This window comes from Diabrotica virgifera, chromosome 5 (assembly GCF_917563875.1).
Source record: "Diabrotica virgifera virgifera chromosome 5, PGI_DIABVI_V3a".
Classification (NCBI taxonomy): Eukaryota; Metazoa; Arthropoda; class Insecta; order Coleoptera; family Chrysomelidae; genus Diabrotica; species Diabrotica virgifera.
Window position 1 is genome coordinate 164530218 of NC_065447.1, and position 27885 is coordinate 164558102.

Consider the following 27885-nt stretch of genomic DNA (forward strand, 5'->3'; position numbering starts at 1 on the left):
AAGATGAAAGTTGGTCATCTCTTATGTTACGTTACGTTTCTCTTAAGTGCACTTTACATCAACAATAAATTGAACAATAAATTGACCAAGTTATTCAAGGCCAAATTTGACATGTTCTCAAAGCACAATTTGACATCCAAGTTTGTTCGTTATTAACTTGACGCCAATAAATTCGTGAATTTCTTGAAAGCAAAATTTTCTTGTCCTCAAAAAAATTGAAGGAACTTGGAATAAATGTTGTAAAAATGTCAATATTTTCAGTAGTACCAATGCAATGATTTTTTTATTAGAAGCTTTTGAATGTCGTTTGTTTCTTTGTTTGAGTAAAGTGTTTGATTTGAAACAGAATAGAATAGAACAGATTAATAAAATAAATAAAATAGAGAGATAGATTAGAATAGATATATAGTATAAAATAAACTGAAATAGAATAGAGTAGAATATAATAGAATAGATGTAATATATATGTAGATACTTACTAATAAAGTATTTGATTTAAAACAGAATAGAGTAGAATGTAACAGATTAAATGAAATATATAGATAGATTAGAATAGATATATAGTATAGAATAAAGTAAAATATAATATAATAGGTGAAATGATTGTGAAAAGCAATAGTTTTAAGTACCTAGGATCGGTATTACAGAGTAATGGAGAAATAGATGGAGATGCATGCAGTAGAATTAGGGCTGGATGGATGAAGTGGAAAGAAGCGAGTGGTGTGTTGTGACAGAAAAATTCCAATGAAGCTGAAGGGAAAATTCTATAAAACAGCCACAAGACCGGCTATGATGCGCGGAACTGAATGTTGGGCAGTGAAAAAGAAAGCGGAACAACGAATGCATGTGGTGGAAATGAGAATGCTTAGATGGATGAGTGGAGTGACAAAGAAGGATAAAATTAGATATGAGTATATTAGGGGAAGTCTAGGTGTGGCACCAATTGATGCCAAAATGAGAGAGCATAGGTTAAGATGGTTTGGTCATGTTCAACATCGAGACGTTAATCACCCAATACGAAGAATAGCTGAAGTGCAGATTCCTGGAAGGAGTAGGAGAGGAAGACCAAAGAAGACGATAAGGCAGGACATGTTGGTAAAGGGGATTAACATTGATATGACTCAAGATAGAATTGTGTGGAGAAATGCAATTAGGGAAGCCGACACTGCATAGGGATAAGGCAAAGAGAATGATGATGATGATAATAGGTGTAATGTGTAGATACTTATATAGAATAGGTTTGAAATAGAGTAGAATATAATAGAATAAAGATACTATATACCTACATCCCTAATAGCACAAGGATGTCCTTCACAGACTTTAGGGAGGTCCGTTTTCGTCCAAGGAACGTCCTATTTTGGTCCAAATGTCGCGCTACCGAATGTCTGTTGGACGTCCACTTAAGGTCCGAAGGGACGTACATTGGACCTTAATCGGACGTCCTAGGGGACGTAAATTGGACCTTAACAGGACGTCCTATTTTGGTCCAAATGCCACGTTGCCAAACGTCCAATGGACGTCCACCTAACGTCCGAGGGGACGTTCAGTGAATGTCAATTGGACCTTCATAGGATGTCCCAGTTTGGTCCAATGTCTTGCTGCCGAACGTCCATCTAACGTCCTGAGAGGACCTCCGGTGGACGTCTAGCATCGATATTTAGACCTGTGGAGAATGTATGGTGGGAAATAAAAAATATATTTTTAAGGAACTTATATTACATCTTATATTAAATTACAATTATTGGATATTACATTATTTACATTAAATTACAATACACTTCTCCAAGAAATTAACGCACCACCTTAAAAATAGGGCATTTTTGATGTCTCGAATTTTCTAAACCTGTTGTCTCATCTGAGTGATTTTTTTATAATATAGCCTAGGCTATAGGTTACATCCTTAAGCTTGTCATGCACTGGTAGCTATACTGTAATATATGTATATTATATCATATCGCTCTCTATAGTAATGAGTGAGCCTGCAGACAGGGAACTGATGGTTCCGTATGTGCAGGCTCACTCATTACTATAGAGAGCGACGTGATATAATATATATTACAGTATAGCTCCCCGTGCATGACAAGCATAAGGCAGTAACCTATAGCCTCAGGCTATATTATTATAAAAAAATCACTTAGATGGGACAACAGGTTTAGGAAATTCGAGACATCAAAAATGCCCAATTTTTAAGGTGGTGCGTAATGCACTGTATATATAGGTAAACTTATATACAGGCTGTAACAAAAATAAAATTTTTGTGTTTATTTAGTTGGCTATCTATTATAGTGTACAATCATCTAGAATATTTTGAACAAACTAAAAACATGAATATATCATCGAAAAAATAATAAAAAGGTCTTAAAATGCTTGGTTAGATATTAAGATCTAGTTAAAAAGAAACCAAAAACTGTATATTTTCTACAGAACGTAGATTATGAATTTTTAAGCCAGCTAATCCCATTTATTATACAGGGTGTCCCGAAAAGATTGGTCGTAAATTAAATCACATATTCTGGGACCAAAAATAATTTGAATGAACCTAACTTACCTTAGTACAAATATGCACACAAAAAAAGTTACAGCCCTTTGAAGATACAAAATGAAAATTCGATTTTTTCGAATATATCGAAAACTATTAAAGATTTTTTATTGAAAATGGACATGAAGCAATATTATTGCAGTAACATCTTAAAGAAAAATTATAGTGAAATTTGTGCACCCCATAAAAATTTTATGGGGGTTTTGTTCCCTTTAACCCCCCCAAACTTTTGGGTACGTTCCAATTAAATTATTTCTGCGGTACCATTAGTTAAACACTGTGTTTTTAAAACTTTTTTACCTCTTTCTATTTTTTCGATAAAGCTCTTTTTATCAAGATATGGCTTCTTTTTAAAATGGTTCAAAATATACCTAAAAATGTAAATCATAAATAAATTTTCATATTATTAGTCTCTACAATCGTACTTAACCATATACAAATATGTGGTGGATTTGACAAATATTCAAAATATCACGATAAAAACTGACTTCAAAAAAGTACTAAGAGGCAAAAAAGTTTTAAAAACATTGTGTTTAATAGTACCACAATAATAATTCAATTGTAACTTACACAAAAGTTTGGGGGGGGGGGGTTTAAACGAACAAAACCCCCATAAAATTTGTATGGGGTGTCGGGTGTCCAAATTTCACTATACAGTGGAACCTCGATTATCTGTCTCTCTATTAACTGTTAACCATTTTGTAAGAGAGACTAAAAACTTTTTTTACAGTCACCTCCTGTTTTCATATGATATTTTTTGACATGTTTTGTAGTAAATTCAATTATCTATTTACTACAAAAAATGTCAAAATTTACATGTGAAAACAGATGACCCTAAAAATGGTTTTTCGTCTCCTACAAAATTCATGAAAAAGCAGATAGGAGGTATTGTCACATCACCGACGATATACCAGAAGTATATGTGGCCATACCAAATAATACATCCTTGATAAATATAAACATTTTTATTGCACAAAATATATATATTTCTATATATATATATATATTTTTTTCCATAATCATCACTACGATGATGATTCATTTGTATTGAATTGTACATTGCAATTCTCTGATGTTTGGGAAAAAGGGCTTAAGTCAGAATTGCACATCGATAATGTTTTGATGATTTCTGGACCAGAAAAATCGGCTCTTTTTATTGGTACATACAGTTTAAGTCTGCAACACTTTTTTTATGGTCCAGAAATCATCAAAACATTATTGATGTGCAATTCTGACTTCAGCCCTTTTTGCCAAACATCAGAGAATTACAATCTGGTCATAACTGACCAATGAGCAATTTTAATTTAACCTAAATTACTACTGTTCCTTAAAATGAAGAGCTTACCCTATAGCGTCTCTTATCTAATCTAACAAGATCGTGCACTATTCTAACATACACAGGCACACAAGCACTACGCTCTGCTTTTCACTATCACCTATCACTCAAACTAGTTCAAAAGGCTTTGTCCTCTTCAATCTTCTAGTTTGTCCAGTAGTAGATATCGAGGAGCTGGATTTCCTCAATATTCTCATACTTATGAAGTTGTTGTTGCTCATGACCTCCTGCTATCTTCTTGATGACTATATTATCCAGGTTCCATTCCTAGGTCTTGATATTTGTTTATAAAGTAATGTCTTATTATGCATCGACAATGTGGAGTTTCTTCCAACTAGTCAATACACTTTTTATAGGTATCTTTCTTTTGCCTTTCATAGCCACAACAAGGCTATAATACGTTTCCTTCCTGGTTTTTTTGTAGACCACTTTCAGCTGATTCTAAAAAATTAAAATGAATGGTAATTTTTCTATTCTTTACAATTAAAAATCAAAAGAAATAGGAAATAGGTACTACTATTTACAGGTAATAATATGCATAAATAATTCGTTTCCTAAAGAATACAGAAAATTGAAAACGTTTTTATAATACTTACATAATTGTTTAAACAAAAGAGACCCAGCCAGAGCAAAACTAACAGACAGAACTGCAAAAAAGCCACTAATTTCCATTTTCCCACCCCCTTATCTTATATGCATTTTCCAATCAAAATTTTTAGGTTGTCATGAACATGAAAGACTCAACCTCAACAAATAATAATAAACAAAAAGCTCTACAGCTCTACTTCCACTTCCCGCCAAATGGACACAGGTTGGTGACACTGAATTCACGCCAAATAAATGAAAAAATAGAACAATTTTCTTTTTCGTCAATTTCTTCACGTGAAGTTTATAACGAACAAACTTAGATGTCAAAGTGTGCTTTTACACGTCAAATTTGGCCTTGAATAACTTGGTCAATTTCTTGTCCAATTTATTGACGAAAGTGCACTTTCACAGCCTCCTAAAGCTTACAAGCCGTGAAATGAGAAAATTGGCAACGTTGAAGCTAGTCCGATGGTAGTCCATATTTACTTTGTTTACATTGGGAGTTTATGCTAATTTTGTTAATTTTTAGTGTATTATTGGTGAATTATTTGATTAAAAAAGAAAAAGTATGTACCTCTTATGTATATTGTAATATTTGTGTGATTACTAACAATAAGATATAGTACAAACTGTTAAATTCACAACCACAACATCCCTTTAGTAACTACAAACCCCATCTCGATAAGTGTTATTAATTCATTGGTACAGGTACAATTATTTCATTTTTCTTTTATATCCTTTATTATAACACATTAAATTAGAGATGTCGAGACACTGCAGTGTACCAAATGGCAAATCAAATTATGCAACTTACTTTAAAATATGAACAGGCCCAAAGTACATTCTCTTTTCCCAAAAACGATCACCTTCGTAATCAGTGGATTAGATCTATTAACCGTGAAAATTTTACAGTAACTGCTAGTTCAGTGGTATGTAAAAAACATTTTGATTCGACCGACATATTGAAACTGACTTCTTTACCGAAATTTGACATACCCGAAGTTGAAAGAGAACGCAATCCCAAGCATTTTTGAAAATCAACCTTCATATTTATTTAACCCAAAACCACCAACAAGAAAAAATCCTGAAACTAGACGTGCTGAAATAAGTCTCTGGGAAGAAAATATTGTAAAGGAATTTGAAAACGAAGACCTTATCGTAGCTTTCAATCAACTTGTACAACATGTTAGTGAGAAGATTGAGTTAAAAAACTGACAGATAAAAGTTGTAGAAGAAAGGATTTGTAATACATTATTAAATATTGACAGTCACTGCAGTGATGAGTGCATATAAGTTATTTCAAACATTAATATTACGAATTCAAACGAAGGAATTACTTGTATCTGTATATATGAAGGACAGCCCACTGTAACCTCAGGATTTAAAATGTATTTTACCATTTTTGACTGTATATTATCGTGCTGGTCACAACTAGAAAATCTGCTATCCAGGTATTCTTTTTGTTTGAAAGCCTCAATGACAATAATTTTAAAATTACTAAAATATGTAGTGAAATTGACAGAGTGATAGAAAATACTGATATAGATAAAATAAAGGGAACTTTGGCTTTTGTGAAAAATCCGTTATTGTTACTAACAGAAAGTAGGCAAATATTCTCTACCATCAGTTCTTTTTGCTCTTACCATATATAATCAGGCAACATCATGTTATATCATTCGTCAATACTTAAATTTGCCCACTAAAAGATATTTACAAATGATTACATCATCTTTTCATGTATCTCCTGATGATCAATTAGAAAATAATTATTTGTCATAATGTAGCATCAAATTTGAATGATCGAGAAAAAGTAGTCAATTTACTTGTAGATGAAATATATGTAAATCCCGGAGTTTTTATCCCTCACAGCAAATTACTGGAGTTGCTGCCAACAATGATAAACAATTAGCCAAAACTATTGTGACGTTAATGTCATGCTTCTGTCATAAATATGTCGTATAACCCATATAAATAATAATATAAATATACGACACATGACGGAAGATCGAAACAAATGTGAATCGTTGAAAAGCTCTATTATCCTATTATTATTTTTGTCATTTAAAATGCCAATACAATGTATGTGTTTATAAATTTATTAACACACTGAGAATAATAAAATCAGACACCAATATAATGCATTTTTTATTTATAAACTTATTAACAAACTGCAGTCCAGTAAAATAAAATTATCAACATTAACCTTATGGTGAATTATATTTTAAAACAAACACGCACACACACAGAATTTTGTTGTACTAGATTTGCTCCTGGTTAAAAATGTACTGCCACAGTTTGTTCTATATCAATATCAATAGCATCTTCATTTGCTAGTATTTCAAGGTTTTCTCTATTAACTACTGCAACAGAAGAAGAGGTCCAGGTGACCAAGACATGAAGACTCAGGGATCCACAACAGAAGCAGTTCAAAGGAGAGCGTGCAACAGTGGAACATCGGTGAAGAAATGAAATATATTAAGTGAATGTATTATAAATATTATTAGGGCAATAAATGTATTTATTTTTATTTTATTTTTTTTTTATATTAACTACCTAGACTTTTATATATGAGCCATTCCACGAACATACGCCTGTTTTGGATTACTTCGACAACAAATATTTTACTGTGCAACCTAAGAAGTACGAAAGTAAATGGCGCTAATAATTGGCTCCAGTAAACAACAATGTAATTTGCAATTTACTTTCGTTCTTCTTATTTTGCACAATAAAATATTCGTTGTCGAAATAATCCAAAAGAGGCGTATGTTCGTGAAATAGGCTATATTAACTTTCTGCTTAGTAAATCTGAACTAGCCTTTATTATTTTTTGAACAAAAGGTAACCTGCATCTGATTCCACATGTCAAAATAATAGAAAATGTTCTTTCACTAACAATTCTTAAAGCAATTATTATTATACAGCACTTCAACTGCTGGCTGAGGATTCTGCCATTGTGTCATTGGGTAGTTGATGACTGGATATTCACTCCCCTAATAATACATTGTCTATAAATTCCTCATTTTATATACCCATACTATGCAAAAGTATTTAACAACTTCTAAAATAGCTATTTCTAATTGTACTGCCATCAAATACTGTAGACTCTGCCATGTAATAAGATGATTATTAGGTTGTAAGATGATTGTGGTATTCTTCAAATCACAAAATAATTAAATTTAACGTGTTACTCCTTTCACTGATCTTATTTTAATTTTAACTTTAACTAGGATCTTAGTTATTGGTCACCACTGGTCACTTGGTCAGAATCTTCTAGGTTATTTTTATATTATACATACATATTCTTAATGTCCTTTGTCAAAATAAAAGTTAAAATACGTTTTCGATAATTCTCTTTTATTAGTCATGTCGTTTATTTTTATTTAAAGGATCTTTTAACTTTGTTTGCGCGATAAATAACTCTCATTATTCTGCTGTGCTGAAATTGTAAACAATGGGACTATCGGACTACCTTAAACAGCTGTTGCGGTGTTGCCTTTCTTAGTTCACGGCTTGTAAGCTTTAGGAGGCTGTGGCACTTTACATCAACAATAAATTGAACAATAAATTGACCAAGTTATTCAAGGCCAAATTTGACGTGTTCTCAAAGCACAATTTGACATCCAAGTTTGTTCGTTATTAACTTGACGCCAATAAATTCGTGAATTTCTTGAAAGCAAAATTTTCTTGTCCTCAAAAAAATTGAAGGAACTTGGAATAAATGTTGTAAAAATGTCAATATTTTCAGTAGTACCAATGCAATGATTTTTTTATTAGAAGCTTTTGAATGTCGTTTGTTTCTTTGTTTGAGTAAAGTGTTTGATTTGAAACAGAATAGAATAGAACAGATTAATAAAATAAATAAAATAGAGAGATAGATTAGAATAGATATATAGTATAAAATAAACTGAAATAGAATAGAGTAGAATATAATAGAATAGATGTAATATATATGTAGATACTTACTAATAAAGTATTTGATTTAAAACAGAATAGAGTAGAATGTAACAGATTAAATGACATATATAGATAGATTAGAATAGATATATAGTATAGAATAAAGTAAAATATAATATAATAGGTGAAATGATTGTGAAAAGCAATAGTTTTAAGTACCTAGGATCGGTATTACAGAGTAATGGAGAAATAGATGGAGATGCATGCAGTAGAATTAGGGCTGGATGGATGAAGTGGAAAGAAGCGAGTGGTGTGTTGTGACAGAAAAATTCCAATGAAGCTGAAGGGAAAATTCTATAAAACAGCCACAAGACCGGCTATGATGCGCGGAACTGAATGTTGGGCAGTGAAAAAGAAAGCGGAACAACGAATGCATGTGGTGGAAATGAGAATGCTTAGATGGATGAGTGGAGTGACAAAGAAGGATAAAATTAGATATGAGTATATTAGGGGAAGTCTAGGTGTGGCACCAATTGATGCCAAAATGAGAGAGCATAGGTTAAGATGGTTTGGTCATGTTCAACATCGAGACGTTAATCACCCAATACGAAGAATAGCTGAAGTGCAGATTCCTGGAAGGAGTAGGAGAGGAAGACCAAAGAAGACGATAAGGCAGGACATGTTGGTAAAGGGGATTAACATTGATATGACTCAAGATAGAATTGTGTGGAGAAATGCAATTAGGGAAGCCGACACTGCATAGGGATAAGGCAAAGAGAATGATGATGATGATAATAGGTGTAATGTGTAGATACTTATATAGAATAGGTTTGAAATAGAGTAGAATATAATAGAATAAAGATACTATATACCTACATCCCTAATAGCACAAGGATGTCCTTCACAGACTTTAGGGAGGTCCGTTTTCGTCCAAGGAACGTCCTATTTTGGTCCAAATGTCACGCTACCGAATGACTGTTGGACGTCCACTTAAGGTCCGAAGGGACGTACATTGGACCTTAATCGGACGTCCTAGGGGATGTAAATTGGACCTTAACAGGACGTCCTATTTTGGTCCAAATGCCACGTTGCCAAACGTCCAATGGACGTCCACCTAACGTCCGAGGGGACGTTCAGTGAATGTCAATTGGACCTTCATAGGATGTCCCAGTTTGGTCCAATGTCTTGCTGCCGAACGTCCATCTAACGTCCTGAGAGGACCTCCGGTGGACGTCTAGCATCGATATTTAGACCTGTGGAGAATGTATGGTGGGAAATAAAAAATATATTTTTAAGGAACTTATATTACATCTTATATTAAATTACAATTATTGGATATTACATTATTTACATTAAATTACAATACACTTCTCCAAGAAATTAACGCACCACCTTAAAAATAGGGCATTTTTGATGTCTCGAATTTTCTAAACCTGTTGTCTCATCTGAGTGATTTTTTTATAATATAGCCTAGGCTATAGGTTACATCCTTAAGCTTGTCATGCACTGGTAGCTATACTGTAATATATGTATATTATATCATATCGCTCTCTATAGTAATGAGTGAGCCTGCAGACAGGGAACTAATGGTTCCGTATGTGCAGGCTCACTCATTACTATAGAGAGCGACGTGATATAATATATATTACAGTATAGCTCCCCGTGCATGACAAGCATAAGGCAGTAACCTATAGCCTGTCATGAGACTGAATAGCTCACAAATGTAAAGTCCTGTGATCATAGATCACTTGAAGTGATTGTTGACAGAGCGATGACACAGGACAAGGACATGAGGCCTCATGGCAGGGGTTAGGTCAAGTAACGATAATAGAGCAATGACTTATAATTATAAAGTATGATTATTGAATAAAGTACTACAACAATTCATAAGATTTTAAACATTATTACATGGCGCAGTCTAGTGGAAAATAAACCAAAATCATGGAAGTGAGGTTACCAAATACATTGTCATTTGAAGGAAATGTGGCCGAAAATTTTAAAAGATTCAGACAAAGTTTTGAAATATATCTGATGGCCTCTGGAAAAAGTGGTAAAAGTGATGACGTTAAGGTAGCAATTTTACTCAATCTAATTGGAGAAGAAGGCATTGAAATCTATAACACTTTGGAATTAACGGAGGCCCAAAAAGGCAAGCTAGCAGATGTATTGGAAGCATTTGAGTCTTATGTCACGCCTAGAAAAAACGTGGTCTATGAAAGATATGTGTTTTACAACCGCATTCAAGAAGAAAGAGAGCCGTTTGACCACTTTTTAACAGATTTAAAAAACAAAGTAAAAAATTGTGAGTTTGGAGCAGAAGCATCTTCAATGGTAAGAGATAGAATAGTATTAGGCACTAATAGTAAGGATGCACAACAAAACATGTTAAAGACCATTAATTTAGATCTGGCTAAAGCTATTGAAATATGTAAAATGCATGAAATATCCCAAGCTCAAATAAAAGAAGTTCAGAACAGCTTGGAGAAGGTTAAAATTGAATCAATTGGGAGTAAAGCCAAGCAGGGGCAAAATTCAGTCCAAACATTCAGGAGTGCAAATTCTAGAGATGAATATAGCTGCAGAAACTGTGGGAGAGTCCATGGGCCAAGGAGGTGTCCAGCATATGGGAAAAAGTGCAGAAAGTGCGGTAAAAATAACCATTTCGATAAAGTGTGTTATCATAGCAGGTTAGTGAGAGAAGTACAAGTGGAAGAAAGTGAAAATAACGAGGTAGGTGATTTTATGATATCATCAATCACTGTTAATGAAATCAAGAATAAAAATAATAAAGACTGGATCGAAAATTTAAAAATTAGTAATGTTGATATACCTTTTAAAATAGATACAGGGGCACAGGTTAACATTTTGCCTAATGGTTTTGTTCAAAAAGTTTGCAAAATTAATGATTTAAAAGAAACTAAAGTCATACTTGAAACATATGGTGGTTTTAAGGTCGTTCCTATTGGTACAATAAAACTTGTCTGTAAATATAAAAATATTGATTATTTATTAGAATTTGTTGTAGTTAAAGATAGCCTTACACCAATTTTAGGGTTAAAATCATGCTTAGATTTAGATTTGATACGAAGAGTAGATAACATAGATTTAAACATAACAAAAAGTGCCTTTATTAAACAAAATAGTGATGTATTCATTGGATTAGGCAAATGTCCTCAAAAATGTAAACTAAAACTTAAAGATAATTGTGTTCCTGTAGCTAAACCACCACGAAGGGTCCCTTTAGCCATTAAAAAAAGATTAGAAAACACACTTTTAGATTTAGAAAAACGTGGCATCATATCTAAATGTGAGGGTCCTACTGAGTGGTTGAGCAATTTAGTTATCGTTGAAAAGCCTGATAAAACGTTAAGAATCTGTTTGGATCCTAAAGATTTAAACCAAGCGCTTGAAAAGGAATATTGCTTAATACCTACTATTGAAGAGATATGCAATAAGTTAAAAAACAAATGCTATTTTTCTGTTTTAGACTTTAAAGAGGGATTCTATCAAGTTCAGCTAGATGAGGAGTCCAGTAGAGTTTGTGCATTTGGAACTCCCTTTGGAATTTGGAAATTTGATAGACTTCCATTTGGACTAAATATTGCCCCCGAATTTTTTCAAAGAATTAACTTAGAGAATTTTGGTGATATTGAGGGCTGTCTTATATATTTTGATGATCTTTTGATATTTGCTGATAGTCTTAAAGAACATGATAGAATCCTTAATGAAGTATTGGAACGTGCCAGAAATATTGGGGTAAAATTTAATTCTAATAAGATACAATATAGAATGTCTGAAGTAAAATATTTGGGAAATACATTTGATAAAAATGGTATGAGACCTGACTTAGATAAAATAAAAGCTATTATTAATTTAAAAGAACCCAATAATAAAAAAGAGTTACAAAAAATATTGGGCATGATCAATTATCATCGCAGTTTTATACCAAACTTATCGGATGTATCAGCCCCATTAAGAGAATTGTTAAAAAAGAATACACTTTGGGTGTGGACTAAAAGTCACACAGACGCATTAAATTTAATAAAAAAGTTAATTTGCTCACCACCAGTTCTTGCAAATTTTGATGAAAATAAGTCAATAATAATTCAAACAGATTCAAGTCAAAATGGCGTGGGATGTGTATTACTGCAGAATCATAAACCGGTATCTTTTGCTTCTAGGTCTTTAACTGATTGTGAAACTAGATTTAGCCAGATTGAAAAGGAACTAAATGCAATCCTATTTTCTTGTACTAAATTTCATAATTATATTTATGGTAGAGAAGTTAAGGTATTCACAGATCATAAGCCATTGATTTCGATAATGAAGAAAGGCATAGCTGAAGTAGATTCTCCTAGACTACAACGTATGAAGGTAAAATTATTAAAATATGACTTAACTGTGGAATATATGCCAGGCAAGGAAATGCTAATAGCTGATTTGTTATCTCGTAATTTTGTGAAGGAAAAGGTAGAGGATGATGCTTTTGTAACAGAAATAGTGCATACAATAAATATAACAGATGAAAGGAGAGAGGAATTTATAGCTGAAACTAAACAGGATAAAAAACTTCAATTGATCAAAGATTTTTGTGAAAAAGGGTGGCCGTCATGCTCTTCGAGGGTACCTTATGTAGTAAAAGATTATTTTAGTATTAGGCATGACATCTACATATTGAATGATTTGATATTTTATATGGACAGAGTTATAGTTCCGGATTCTTTAAGGCCTAGGATGTTAAAGTTTCTTCATGAAACACACTTTGGAGTTACAAAGACACAGCAAAGAGCAAGGCAAGTGTTGTTCTGGCCAAATATGAATAAGGACATAGTGGATTTGGTTAGAAATTGTGTTGATTGTGAGAAATATCACAGAAGTAATGTTAAAGAGCCATTAATACTAAGAGAAATTCCAGAACTTCCATTTCAAATGCTAGCGGCTGATATTTGTGAGTTCGGAGGAGCATCTTATTTAATTGTAATGGATTATCTCACAAAGTGGATTGAAATTGTTCTGTTGCCGTCCAAAACATCCCAGTCAATAATAAAATCATTTAAGACCATGTTTGCCACTCATGGGATTCCTTTGGAAATTGTATCTGACAATATGCCTTTTGGCTCTAAGGAATGTAGAGAATTCTCTAGAGAATGGAATTTTAAATTTGTGACATCTAGCCCTAGATATCCTAGATCAAATGGGCAGGCGGAACGAGCTGTTCAGATAGCTAAAAATATTCTCAGAAAGTGTGGTGATCTTCAGTTAGCTTTATTAGAATATAGGAACACACCACTGTTAGGATCAGACAAGTCCCCAGCACAACTCTTGAATAGTCGTAGACTTAGAAGCAAACTTCCAGTCTTACATGAAAAATATTTACCAGAACAAGTAGACCTAACAAGTGAAAAGAATAAATTGGATGACAAAAGAAAATTGTACAAGCACTACTATGATAGAAATACAGCTGCAAGAGAAGAATTAAGTGAAGGCGATAACGTTGTTATAAGGGAAGATGGGCAATGGAAACCTGCTGTGGTCAGGCAATGTTTACAAGAGCCAAGATCATATGTTATTGAGAAAGAAAATGGAACATTGGTAAGAAGAAATAAATATCACTTGAGACCATCTAGTAATACGCCTAAACATCACATTAAATTAGAAGATGATCTTGATGATAATCAGAGTAACAAACCTTCAACATCAATGGCCTGTGAGAGTGAAGTACCGAATCAGTTTCCTACCAGAGGTAAAAGAGTAATTAAACCCCCAACTCGATATAATGATTTCGAGATGTACTAGTTTTGTAATCACTTAATATTATTGTTAGTCGTAGGTAGTATTAGTATTTTATAATATTTTATTCTGAGTTTATTGTTGTAAGTTCTCTGCTTTATAGGAAGGGAAAGATGTCATGAGACTGAATAGCTCACAAATGTAAAGTCCTGTGATCATAGATCACTTGAAGTGATTGTTGACAGAGCGATGACACAGGACAAGGACATGAGGCCTCATGGCAGGGGTTAGGTCAAGTAACGATAATAGAGCAATGACTTATAATTATAAAGTATGATTATTGAATAAAGTACTACAACAATTCATAAGATTTTAAACATTATTACAAGCCTCAGGCTATATTATTATAAAAAAATCACTTAGATGGGACAACAGGTTTAGGAAATTCGAGACATCAAAAATGCCCAATTTTTAAGGTGGTGCGTAATACACTGTATATATAGGTAAACTTATATACAGGCTGTAACAAAAATAAAATTTTTGTGTTTATTTAGTTGGCTATCTATTATAGTGTACAATCATCTAGAATATTTTGAACAAACTAAAAACATGAATATATCATCGAAAAAATAATAAAAAGGTCTTAAAATGCTTGGTTAGATATTAAGATCTAGTTAAAAAGAAACCAAAAACTGTATATTTTCTACAGAACGTAGATTATGAATTTTTAAGCCAGCTAATCCCATTTATTATACAGGGTGTCCCGAAAAGATTAGTCGTAAATTAAATCACATATTCTGGGACCAAAAATAATTTGAATGAACCTAACTTACCTTAGTACAAATATGCACACAAAAAAAGTTACAGCCCTTTGAAAATACAAAATGAAAATTCGATTTTTTCGAATATATCGAAAACTATTAAAGATTTTTTATTGAAAATGGACATGAAGCAATATTATTGCAGTAACATCTTAAAGAAAAATTATAGTGAAATTTGTGCACCCCATAAAAATTTTATGGGGGTTTTGTTCCCTTTAACCCCCCCAAACTTTTGGGTACGTTCCAATTAAATTATTTCTGCGGTACCATTAGTTAAACACTGTGTTTTTAAAACTTTTTTACCTCTTTCTATTTTTTCGATAAAGCTCTTTTTATCAAGATATGGCTTCTTTTTAAAATGGTTCAAAATATACCTAAAAATGTAAATCATAAATAAATTTTCATATTATTAGTCTCTACAATCGTACTTAACCATATACAAATATGTGGTGGATTTGACAAATATTCAAAATATCACGATAAAAACTGACTTCAAAAAAGTACTAAGAGGCAAAAAAGTTTTAAAAACATTGTGTTTAATAGTACCACAATAATAATTCAATTGTAACTTACACAAAAGTTTGGGGGGGGGGGGGTTTAAACGAACAAAACCCCCATAAAATTTGTATGGGGTGTCGGGTGTCCAAATTTCACTATACAGTGGAACCTCGATTATCTGTCTCTCTATTAACTGTTAACCATTTTGTAAGAGAGACTAAAAACTTTTTTTACAGTCACCTCCTGTTTTCATATGATATTTTTTGACATGTTTTGTAGTAAATTCAATTATCTATTTACTACAAAACATGTCAAAATTTACATGTGAAAACAGATGACCCTAAAAATGGTTTTTCGTCTCCTACAAAATTCATGAAAAAGCAGATAGGAGGTATTGTCACATCACCGACGATATACCAGAAGTATATGTGGCCATACCAAATAATACATCCTTGATAAATATAAACATTTTTATTGCACAAAATATATATATTTCTATATATATATATATTTTTTTCCATAATCATCACTACGATGATGATTCATTTGTATTGAATTGTACATTGCAATTCTCTGATGTTTGGGAAAAAGGGCTTAAGTCAGAATTGCACATCGATAATGTTTTGATGATTTCTGGACCAGAAAAATCGGCTCTTTTTATTGGTACATACAGTTTAAGTCTGCAACACTTTTTTTATGGTCCAGAAATCATCAAAACATTATTGATGTGCAATTCTGACTTCAGCCCTTTTTGCCAAACATCAGAGAATTACAATCTGGTCATAACTGACCAATGAGCAATTTTAATTTAACCTAAATTACTACTGTTCCTTAAAATGAAGAGCTTACCCTATAGCGTCTCTTATCTAATCTAACAAGATCGTGCACTATTCTAACATACACAGGCACACAAGCACTACGCTCTGCTTTTCACTATCACCTATCACTCAAACTAGTTCAAAAGGCTTTGTCCTCTTCAATCTTCTAGTTTGTCCAGTAGTAGATATCGAGGAGCTGGATTTCCTCAATATTCTCATACTTATGAAGTTGTTGTTGCTCATGACCTCCTGCTATCTTCTTGATGACTATATTATCCAGGTTCCATTCCTAGGTCTTGATATTTGTTTATAAAGTAATATCTTATTATGCATCGACAATGTGGAGTTTCTTCCAACTAGTCAATACACTTTTTATAGGTATCTTTCTTTTGCCTTTCATAGCCACAACAAGGCTATAATACGTTTCCTTCCTGGTTTTTTTGTAGACCACTTTCAGCTGATTCTAAAAAATTAAAATGAATGGTAATTTTTCTATTCTTTACAATTAAAAATCAAAAGAAATAGGAAATAGGTACTACTATTTACAGGTAATAATATGCATAAATAATTCGTTTCCTAAAGAATACAGAAAATTGAAAACGTTTTTATAATACTTACATAATTGTTTAAACAAAAGAGACCCAGCCAGAGCAAAACTAACAGACAGAACTGCAAAAAAGCCACTAATTTCCATTTTCCCACCCCCTTATCTTATATGCATTTTCCAATCAAAATTTTTAGGTTGTCTGTCATGAACATGAAAGACTCAACCTCAACAAATAATAATAAACAAAAAGCTCTACAGCTCTACTTCCACTTCCCGCCAAATGGACACAGGTTGGTGACACTGAATTCACGCCAAATAAATGAAAAAATAGAACAATTTTCTATTTCGTCAATTTCTTCACGTGAAGTTTATAACGAACAAACTTAGATGTCAAAGTGTGCTTTTACACGTCAAATTTGGCCTTGAATAACTTGGTCAATTTCTTGTCCAATTTATTGTTGATGTAAAGTGGACTGAACGTCTCGGCGTAACATGGGGTGCGTTCGGACGACCACAGCGGCTGGACAGCTGAGCCAGCAGTAGCTGTCAGACGTCACCGCTGGAAGCCAGCCGCTGAGAGATTTACTAAGCTTTCCCTATCACGGCTGGATGCAACCACTCAGCCGATTTCTGCTGGCAGCCAGCCGCTATGGTCGTCCGAACGCACCCATATGGATTTTGGCTGCGGGCCGCCGACATCTGTCATTTTGTTCTTTGTTGTCAGTTGTCAGTCTTATGGTTTTGTTTGTTTACTTTATTGTCAATTTATTGAATAACATTTGAATTTGAATATTTTGTTCTTTGAATGTTATTGAAAAGTATTATTGTATAATAAATATAAAATAATTGTATTATTGTATTCTATTCACTTATTATTTATATTGTATATCGATGGCTTAGTGTGAAAACCTTTTATCTCATTTTTTTCGAAAATCACATTTTGGTGGTTTTAGTCTGGTAATACTATATATTATTTATTGGTTTTAGTTTGAAAACCTTGTATCTCACGATTTACAACTGTTAGAAAAAATCCAAATACACCAGACTATTTTCTACAGCCGAAAAAAGAAACCATGTATATCAATTGCTCTCTTGATTTAGTGTGAATACCACATATATTTATAACCAAGAATTTGGTACTTAATTTTGAGTGTTTGTTTAAGAAATTCGAGTTGGAGAAATGTTTTTTTGTGAACAACAAAAGGTAGTCCGGTATATAGAAACATTTTATAAACCTTAAATCAAAAGATTTGTACTCTATCAACCTAGTATTTGGAGGTCGATCGACCAATAACTATTCATTGCTTTATTTTGTTGTTGGTGAAACCGGACCTAAGAATATTAAAATATTTATAGAATAATACATTTTTTTACTCTTTCCATCACTATTCAGCCATTTTACAGTACCTATCTATAGAGTATTGAATGGGTATAGACATGGTATACAGTGATGAGCGCACTAATAACGCAGAAGATGGAAAACATAATACATTGTGAAATAATAAGAGATGAAACTAGTAGAGGTGGAAAATATCAATATAAACGTATAAATTAACATTGCATTACATAATTTCCCACCTTTAGACGTCTGTGACAGAAGTATTTTATAAAATTCTCCTATCACAGTGACAGTTCTCATAGTCCTCCGATACGTCTAAAGGCGAGGAACTGTGTAATGTAGTAATTTCCACCTTTACTAGTTTCATCTCTTTTTACCTCACAATGTATTATGTTTTTCACCTTTTGCTTTATTTTGCCATTATTAGTGTGCTCATCACTATATCATGATAGTAACATTCACCAATTGGCCAATAAATGACATACACAGGTTTGACACTTTTAATTAACTACAATGGCAGAATTGCTACAATGTAGTTCAACTAACTTAAAATAAGCAGATTAAGAATTGAAGTAAAACTGTCTATATTATTTACAACAGGCCTCAAACAGGAAGATGCCTTATCTCCACTACTCTTCAACATTGCTTTGGAGAGTATTGTATTCCTCTTTAGAAAAAAAGGGCCTTACATTATACTGGCTGCCGCTGATGATATAGATATAGTAGGAAAGAGAACGATAAATATCAAGGAAGACTAAGAAAACAAATATGCCTCAGAATAAATGAGGATAAAACAAAATATATGGCTGCAATATGAATGGAATATTTAGAAAGAATAGGGCAAAACATTACAATAGGCCAGTACAACTTTGAAAGGGCTCATCAGTTTAAATATTTGGGATCACCTCTGACAACATTACTAACATAATAGAAAGTACCAAATTGTTGGTTTGCATTAGAAAAAATAATTGTATACAAAAATGTATCCTGCAGTATGAAAATAGGAATCTACCATTCAGTAATAAGACATATACCTGTGAAACAATGACAAAAAAAGGGGGACCGCTCAAAAATTGCAGAAGGAAGAATCGTTAGAGCAACATATGGACCAGTTAAGTACGCCAACAGAGAACTTTACAGAGTGAGAAACAACGAAGAATTATATAACCAACCAGATATAGCTAAGTCAGAAATATTAAGATGGGCCGGACATGAGCAGCATGTCGTAAAGCTAGTCTGGGAAGAAAATCCGACAGGAAAGCAACCACTGGGGGATCAAGAATGTGGTGGAGAAGCAATATTTCATCAGATTTATCCATTCTAAATATTGAACAACCAGAGGAATTAATGATGAACCGCTGCAAGTGGAGGCGGATAGATATTTTTTTTTCATGTAGGATGAGTTCTTTAAAGCATTAGATATACAGGGTGTCCCGAAAAGATTGGTCATAAATTATACCACACATTCTGGGGTTAAAAATAGTTCGATTGAACCTAACTTACCTTAGTACAAATGTGCTCATAAAAAAAGTTACAGCCCTTTGAAGTTACAAAATGAAAATCGATTTTTTTCAATATATCGAAAACTATTAGAAATTTTTTATTGAAAATGGACATTTATCGTTCTTATGGCAGGAACATCTCAAAACAAAATTATAGTGAACCTTGTCCACCCCATAAAAATTTTATGGGGGTTTTGTTCCTTTAAACCCCCCAAACTTTTGTGTACGTTCTAATTAGTTCATTATCGTAGTACCATTATTTAAACACGTTTTTAAAACTTTCTTGACTCTTAGTATTTTTTCGATAAGCCAGTTTTTATTGAGATGCGGCTTCTTTTTTAATATATTTACATAAAATGTTTAGTTCCTTTAACCCCCCAAATGTTTGTGTACGTTCCAATAATAATTGTCGTACCATTAGGTAAACACAGTGATTTTAAAACAGTTTTGCTTCAGTCTTTTTTTGATAAGTCACCTTTTATCGAGATATGACTTCTTTTTCAAAATATACCTAAAAATGTAAATTATAAATAAATTTTCAGATTATTAACAGGTCTCTATAATCGTACTTAACCATATACAAATATGTGGTGGATTGGACAAATATTCAAAATATCTCGATAAACACTAGCTTATCGAAAAAGTAATAAGAGGTAAAAAAGTTGTGTTTTTTTAAATGTTGTGTTTAACTAATGGTGTCACAATAATAATTTAATTGCAACGTACATAAGAGTTTGGGGTGTTTAAGGGAATAAAACCCCCATTAAATTTTTATGGGGTGCACAAATTTCACATTAATTTTTTTTTAAGATGTTGCTGCCATAATAATGGCACATGCCCATTTTCAATAAAAAATCTCTCCTAAAAAAGTTTTCAATATATATGAAAAAATATCCATTTTCATTTTGTACTTCAAAGGGCTGTAACTTTTTTTGTGTGCACTATTGTATATAGGTAAGTGAGGTTCAATCAACCTATTTTTGACCCCTGAATCTGTGGTATAATTTATAACCAATCTTTTCCGGACACCCTGTATACATGGGCGCCCATACCCATGGGCAGGGGGGGCCGTGGCCCCCCCCTAGCTTTTCGGGTGCTGTAGACTATATATGGTTATCCGACGTCTACAAAATATAATGTGCAACATCTTCACGTCTGGCCCCCCCCTGAAAATTTTTGTATGGGCGCCCGTGCCTGTATAATACGTACAATGTAAATGTTAGCACATTTCACTATATTTATAGATGATTCAATCTACTTATTCTCATTTAGATCCTTTTTTATTATCTCTAATCTAATTATTTTACATAGGTTTATTTTGGAAGTATAAGTAGTCAAGTCTGTCATTTCAAAACATTCAAAATATAAATATAAAAGCAAAATGAAAGTGACAATGACAGACGTCAATGGCGACGGCCGGCAGCCAAAATCGATGTTTGCACGAGACGCACGTATTTAACGAACATTGTTGATGTAAAGTGGACTTTACGTTCCGTCAGGCGCTTACGTTCATCTATAAACACGAGTACACAAAAATTAGGTGTTGATCTTTTCCAGTGCGTCTCCGTTGCGTCTACGTCTACGCTACGTCAAACTATAAATCCAACTTAAATTTTCGTGTTTGGCGTTTTCATAATATTTTATAATTGTTGAAAAAAGTATATTAATATTCAAAATTATTAAAATAAACTATAATTGTGATGGCTGCACGCAAAAGTGGAATTTCTTGTGTGGTTCGTGGATGCCAGACTAGATCTGGGGAACAAATAAGTCTTTTTTTCAATACCACGAGATCGTAGCAGGTAAACAAATCAAATTTGATATTAAAACGCGCTACAAAAGTTATCTGAACATTAATATTTTAATTCAATACATTTTTTTATAGAGCTGAATTATGGCTAAAAGCTGCAATTAGGGAAGATTTACTTTCAAAGGATGTCAATGAATTGCACAAAAATTATAGAATGTGTGAGAAACATTTTCAACCACATTTCATATCGAAGGGGGAAACGTAAGAAAAAATTTATTTATACAAGCTCATCCTACGATATTCCCATACAACCAAGATGTACAATCTGCAGATGAACCCTTAAGAAAAATCATAAGACTTGAAACACAGATTGAAGGTAGGTATAGCTTATTTATTCACAATAATTATAGTGCCTCATAAAAGTCATATAAAAATAAGTACAGTAGAAAAAATGAACAAATACCCATGAACGGTCATATAAAACACGCTGTATTTTCCTGTCACCGTGTCACAAAAAAATTGACCAGCGCAAGTACTTGTAATAATTATTGTTACATGTACTTTCACTGGACAATTTTCTTTGTGACACGGTGACAGTAAAATACAGTGTGTTTTATATTTTCGTTCATGGGTATTCTTTCATTTTTCTGACTGTATCTTCTTTATATGTACTGCTTATACATATGTACAGTGATAAGTGATCTAATAACCTGCAGAATAATGCAAGAGATGGAAAACGTAATACATTGTGAAGTAAAGAGAGGTGGAAATTATCAATATAAATGTATAAATTAACATTACATTACATAGTTTCCCAGCTTTAGCCATATAGAAGGAATATGACTACTGCCACTATGACAGGAGAATTTTATAAAATACTCCCCTCACAGACTACTAAAGGTGGGAAACTATGTAATGTAATGTTAATTTATAAGTTTATACTGATAATTTCCACCTGTACTAATTTCATCTCTATTTACTTCGCAATGTAGGTACATATTATGTTTTCCATCTTTTGCGTTATTCTGCCAGTTATTAGCACGCTCATCACTGTATAAGTTGTTTGTTGTTTTTCATCATAACATAAACAGGATCTAGAATTTTGAACTTTGGTTTCAAAAAAGTATAATGTGAGAGCGAATTGTTTGTATTCCTTTGAATATCTTCTGGACTTTGTTACTTTTTTCTGCAACGGTGCTTGAGATTTTATAATTTATTAAGAAATTTTTCACACATTTTTTTAAACCGTTCCTTCCAATTCTTGTTTTGTGCCGTTTTGTTTTTTACATATTTATTGTATCTAAAATTTTCCCTTTTCTGGTTTTATGTTTCAGCTTAAATGTGGTCCATTTAACGTAGCTAAATGAGTAGCATTATCCTATAAAGGAGTTCTTCAACTCTTGCAACGGTAAGAATTGATGAAATACAAAATGGAAGAACTGATGAAGAATGTGAAGGTATATGGGCAGTTTCAGGTAAAATCCTTTGTGGATCCGAATGAATTATATAATGTAGGTTTAAGACAAGTATGTGAAAGTGAGTGTTAGACATTGTTTTGTAGAGTGTGTAAAATTTGTATTCTCCGTTACCAGTGCAGTTGTGATGAATATTTGGTGAGGAATACCTTGTGTAAGAATGTGCACTTGGTAAGAATGTATGAGTAGCATGTGGGTACTAATTCTGTTTTAGATGATGCTGCAAGGTGTTTGGAGAAACTTCAATTATCAAATCAAGGCATGAGAAGGAAAGTAATGAGTTTGTCAGAGGGAAGGTAGAAAAGATAATTTGATTCAGGAAAACACCAAACGAAGTTTTCAAAGTGAAAACATCATTAATGCGGTGGACGAATTAGACGACCAAGATTTTATCAAATTTACGAGTGAGTTTCAAGGAATTATGGAAAAATTTCAGAAAATTACAAAAAAGCGAAAAATGGAAAAGCAGGAGTATTTTCAAATAAAGAAAGAAATTGAGTAATCATTAAATTTGAACATTTTTTTAGCTCACAAGTATTTTGTCTTCTGTATCTGTATTGAATTTTTATTATAGTTGTATAGGCTTTACAAGAACGTTAGTTAATTTAACATTATTATAGATTTTACTTGATTAGCAATATTAGTAATATGTGTGCATACTTAGGTTAGGTCTGAATTTTAAAGTCATGTTAAGTAATGTTATTTATAGACTTTTATATCAGAGTTGTATTTTTATCTGGATGTACTACGTCTTCGGCGAGGTTTAGAGGGGTTTTACCTTCGCCATTTTACCAATAAGGACGTCCCCTCCTTTGATTTCCCAGATATTTAATAAAGAATAAAAACATATTAAACTATTTAGTGTTTCATTTCGTTTGCAATTGTAGTCATTTCCAGTAAACATTTGCTATATTGTGTTCAGACCATTTGTCTTATTTTTTATAGCACCCAATTCAAAATAATATGTTTTCATTATTGTACATTTATGATGAGTTCTAACAAAACCTACACGAAAGTGTAGGGGCTAGAACTAAGTCATTTTGAATTGATGCAAAAAATTTTCTATAATTTTTTTTCGAAAACTCAATACTTTTTGAGTTATTCCTGGTTGAAAATTGACCATTTTCATTGAAACATAACACCTTTTCAAACGGTCTTTTGCGAATACCAAAAAAACTATGCATCTAACTAAAAAAAATTATATAAAACATTTTTGTAGCTCATAAAATAACAAAGAGATTCTTTCCTTTATGAATCTTCTAGTTATAACACAAAAAGAGATATGGTAAGTGAAAAAAACTTGTCTTCTTGGTGCATGCTCAAATCAGTGTATTTAACTTGAAATAACAGAGAAACGGTCGATTTTAGGTGTATAATGCTTCCAATAACTTTTATTGTGCTTGAAAAGACCTTTAAAATAAGCAATATTAAATGTCGATTACATTCAAACTATGCTAGTTAAACTGTAAAAAATTTGATGACTAACGTATCTTAAGAAAAAAATGAGAAGTATATTTAACCCCTCATCCACAAGAATTTAAATGCATCGTTTTCCTTCTACAATACATTAAACTATAGTGTTTTTATGTTCAAAAAGTTGGGCGGGTTTAAAATGAATGGTTTTTGAAACAAATAAGATCAAATTATTGAGCGCATTTTTAAATTTTCTTAAAAATCTTCCTTTTTCTCCATGTAACTCGAAAATGATAAGAGATGCCATACAAAAATGAAGGTTTCTTCTAGATAAACATTTTGATTTTATTTTTTATAAAAGTATCTCTTATCATTTTCAAGTTATATGTAGAAAAAGAAGATTTTTAAGAAAATTTAAATATGCACTCTATACTTTGATCTTATTTTTTTTTTCAAAAACCATTCATTTTAAACCCGCTCAACTTTTTGAACATAAAAATGACACTGTAGTAAAATGTATTGTAGAAGGAAAACGATGCATTTAAATTCTTGTGGATGAGGGGTTAAATATACTTCTCAATTTTTTCTTACAATTCGTTAGTCATCAATTTTTTGCAGCATATCTCGCTTAGTTTGAATGTAATCGACATTTAATATTACTTATTTCAAAGAACTTTTCAAGCACAATAAAAGGTGTTGGTAGCATTATATACATAAAATCGACCGTTTCTCTGTTATTTCAAGTTGAATCCACTGCTTTGAGCATGCACCAAAAAAACAAACTCATTTTACCTACCATATCTCTTTTTGTGTTATAACTAGAAGATTGAAGAAGGAACGAATTTCTTTGTTATTTTACGAGCTACAAAAATGTTTTATATATTTTTTTTAGTTAGATGCACTGTTTTTAAAGTATTCGCAAAAAACCGTTCAAAAAGGTGTTATATTTCAATGAAAATGGCCAATTTTCAACCACGAATAACTCAAAAAGTATTGAGTTTTCGAAAAAAAAATTCTAGATCAGTTTTTGCTTAGAATTGGGTTTTCTAGCAACTTCCGTAGATATTTAACCAAAAAATTTTCCACCCCCAAAAAGGGGTGGGAACCGTCCCCGGTGGGAAAGACAAAAACACACATCGGCATAGGGTAGACTTTGAATAAGGAGATATTTTCAGGCTATTCCTAAAATTTCATTAAAATCCATGCAGTAGGATAGAATTCGGAGGTAATAACCTGTTCTTGCTCTCATTGACTGCCCTATAAGTAGGGAAGGAGTGCAGGCTGAATATGTGAGAGTGGTGCAAGACATGTATGTGGTGGTAACAATTAGAGCGAATGCAGGTTAAACGGGAAATTTGGAGTTTCCTCGTGCAGTGAAAATATCGTGGTATTGGAGGTCAATAGATATTCACATTCAAAGAAATTCCTCGAAAGGAAACAGAAAAGTCATCAAACTAGGAGAAAGTTAATAGAAATTCCGAAAGTATAATTCTGTACTGAAAAGTAAAAAGGTCTTGGTCAAAAATATCGATTTTGACTAAGTGTTGTACTCTAAAAAACTGATATAACGCGATGGATGCTTAGTTGAAATTTTTAGTACGTTACATAAATCGATAAAAAATAATGCTCGATAAAAATTTTCATGTTTATTTTGAAACTATTATAAATTCAACTAAGCACTAAAAATCGCTTTTTTAAGGGGAAATACTCAAAATGTCGCCTGTCAAAATTTTAAATGTATTATTTTTTCGAATCATGAGAAAACTCTAAGGATTTTTAAAAAATTTAAACGCAGAATTAAAGATCACGTTATTACCGAGGGCCAAAAGTCCCTTAGAATAAATAAAAAGTTCCTTTTGAATAAAATACATTCGGAAATTAGAAAGATTACCCATGAGCGATCTTATTAAACAAATATTTTCTATGTTCCAGAAAGTAATGAACCAGTACCATTATTAAAAGAACAGTAGTTTATATAATTATTACATGTTCTTGCTCTGGCCAATTTTTTTTGTGGCACGGTTACAGGAAAATACAGCGTGTTTTATATGTTGATTCAAGAGTAATCTTTCATTATTCCTACTGTATTTGCAATTAAAAATCACAATAAATTTTCTCTTTTATTTTCACCCCTGTAACTGATAAAAACAGAAGTTTTCAGGGACTTTCGGCCATCAGTAATAATGTAATTTTTGATTAAATTTTTTCAAAAATATTCATTGGTTTTCTGAGGATTCGAAAAAAAATAAATACATTTAAAACACATTGAAAGTTTTGACAGGCGACATTTTGCGCCTTGATACAAAACTTAGTCAAAATCGATATTTTTAATTTAAGACCTTTTTTACTTTTTTTTTTTTTTTTTTTTTTTTTTTATTTAATGGCATAGACATTAGTCATTCAGCCAGTTGCAATAAACAAAATACAATCCTAATCCTAATACAAAATAAACAGAAACAATATATACAAACACAATAAATAATACAATACAATAATAATACAATAAAAACAATAATGGAACTCTGATAAAGTGATAAAACATTTATGACAAAAAAAAAAGATGCAAATCTGAACTTAAATCATAAAAAATCTCATGCCCGCGTACAAATCTTATAGGACTGTGCGTGTATCTGACAAGAAATCTATAATGATATTGTATATTTGTTGTGAGCCTGTAGCCAGCAAAGACTGTATATTGAATGGTGCATGCATATCAAGTTGAATTAAATTTTTATAGAGAGAGTTTGAATGCTGTTGAAACTTAGTACATTCAAAAAAGATATGATCAAGATCACCCTGCTTTCCGCAATGTTTGCAATTATTGTCTTCAATCACATTTATTTTATATAAATGACTTGGATAGCAAGCATGCCCAAAACGTAATCGATTTATAGTTGTTATATATTTACGTGGAGCTTTAAAACTCTTAAACCATGTATTTTGTGGAATCACTGGTTGTAAAGTGGTGTATCTTGTGGGGTTTGTTAAGCAGTAAAGATTCCATTGATCTTTCCATATCGATAGTTGGTTTCTTTTAAAAATAGTAATAACATCTGATACACATAAAGAATATGACAATAAAGTGCCTGATGTTATACTGGATTTGGCTAAGTAGTCTACATACTCATTATCTTTGAGTCCAATATGTGCCTTAACCCAAATAAATTTTATATTGAAGCCAGAGTCTTCTAACTGCTTTAACATATCCTTTATTAAAAATATGTAAGGATTACTAAATGTTTTGGGCAAAAAAGTATTTTTGATATTCTGTAAAACTGATAGGCAGTCTGAAAGAATTAACGTTTTTTTAGTATAAGAGTTTTTAATATATTTCAACGCTTCGAGTATGGCCAATGATTCCGCAGAGAAAATTGAAAACTCATTGGGAAGTTTGTATTTGAATTCGAAACCTCCTGAGGGTAAAAAATACGCACAGCCAGACCCTTCTCCTGATTTAGATGCATCTGTGTATATAACTGTTGCATCACTGTAGCAGTTCAAAATAGATTTCAGGATATTGTTGCTGATTATGTTGTTTTCGTTGTATGTGGGTATTATTACATCAGTTTTATGGAAGAGAGCAAAGTAGTCTAAGTTTTTGTCTACTGTGTTTAATTCCTTTGAAAAAATAGGAT

General features: G+C 32.2%; 2 long non-coding RNA genes across 2 annotated transcripts; one reads left to right on the top strand and one right to left on the bottom strand.

The window, feature by feature from the left end:
* Nucleotides 1–3489: 3489 nt before the first annotated feature.
* LOC126885203 (uncharacterized) lies at nt 3490–4812 on the bottom strand. Its single transcript, XR_007698328.1, has 2 exons — nt 4472–4812; nt 3490–4316 (listed from the first exon to the last, which is right to left on the bottom strand). It is a non-coding gene; the product is annotated as an uncharacterized LOC126885203 (long non-coding RNA).
* A 16398-nt stretch (nt 4813–21210) lies between these two features.
* On the top strand, nt 21211–23694 carry LOC126885204 (uncharacterized). The gene is made up of 3 exons (XR_007698329.1): nt 21211–21414; nt 21498–21738; nt 22697–23694. It is a non-coding gene; the product is annotated as an uncharacterized LOC126885204 (long non-coding RNA).
* The last annotated feature ends 4191 nt before the right edge of the window (nt 23695–27885 follow it).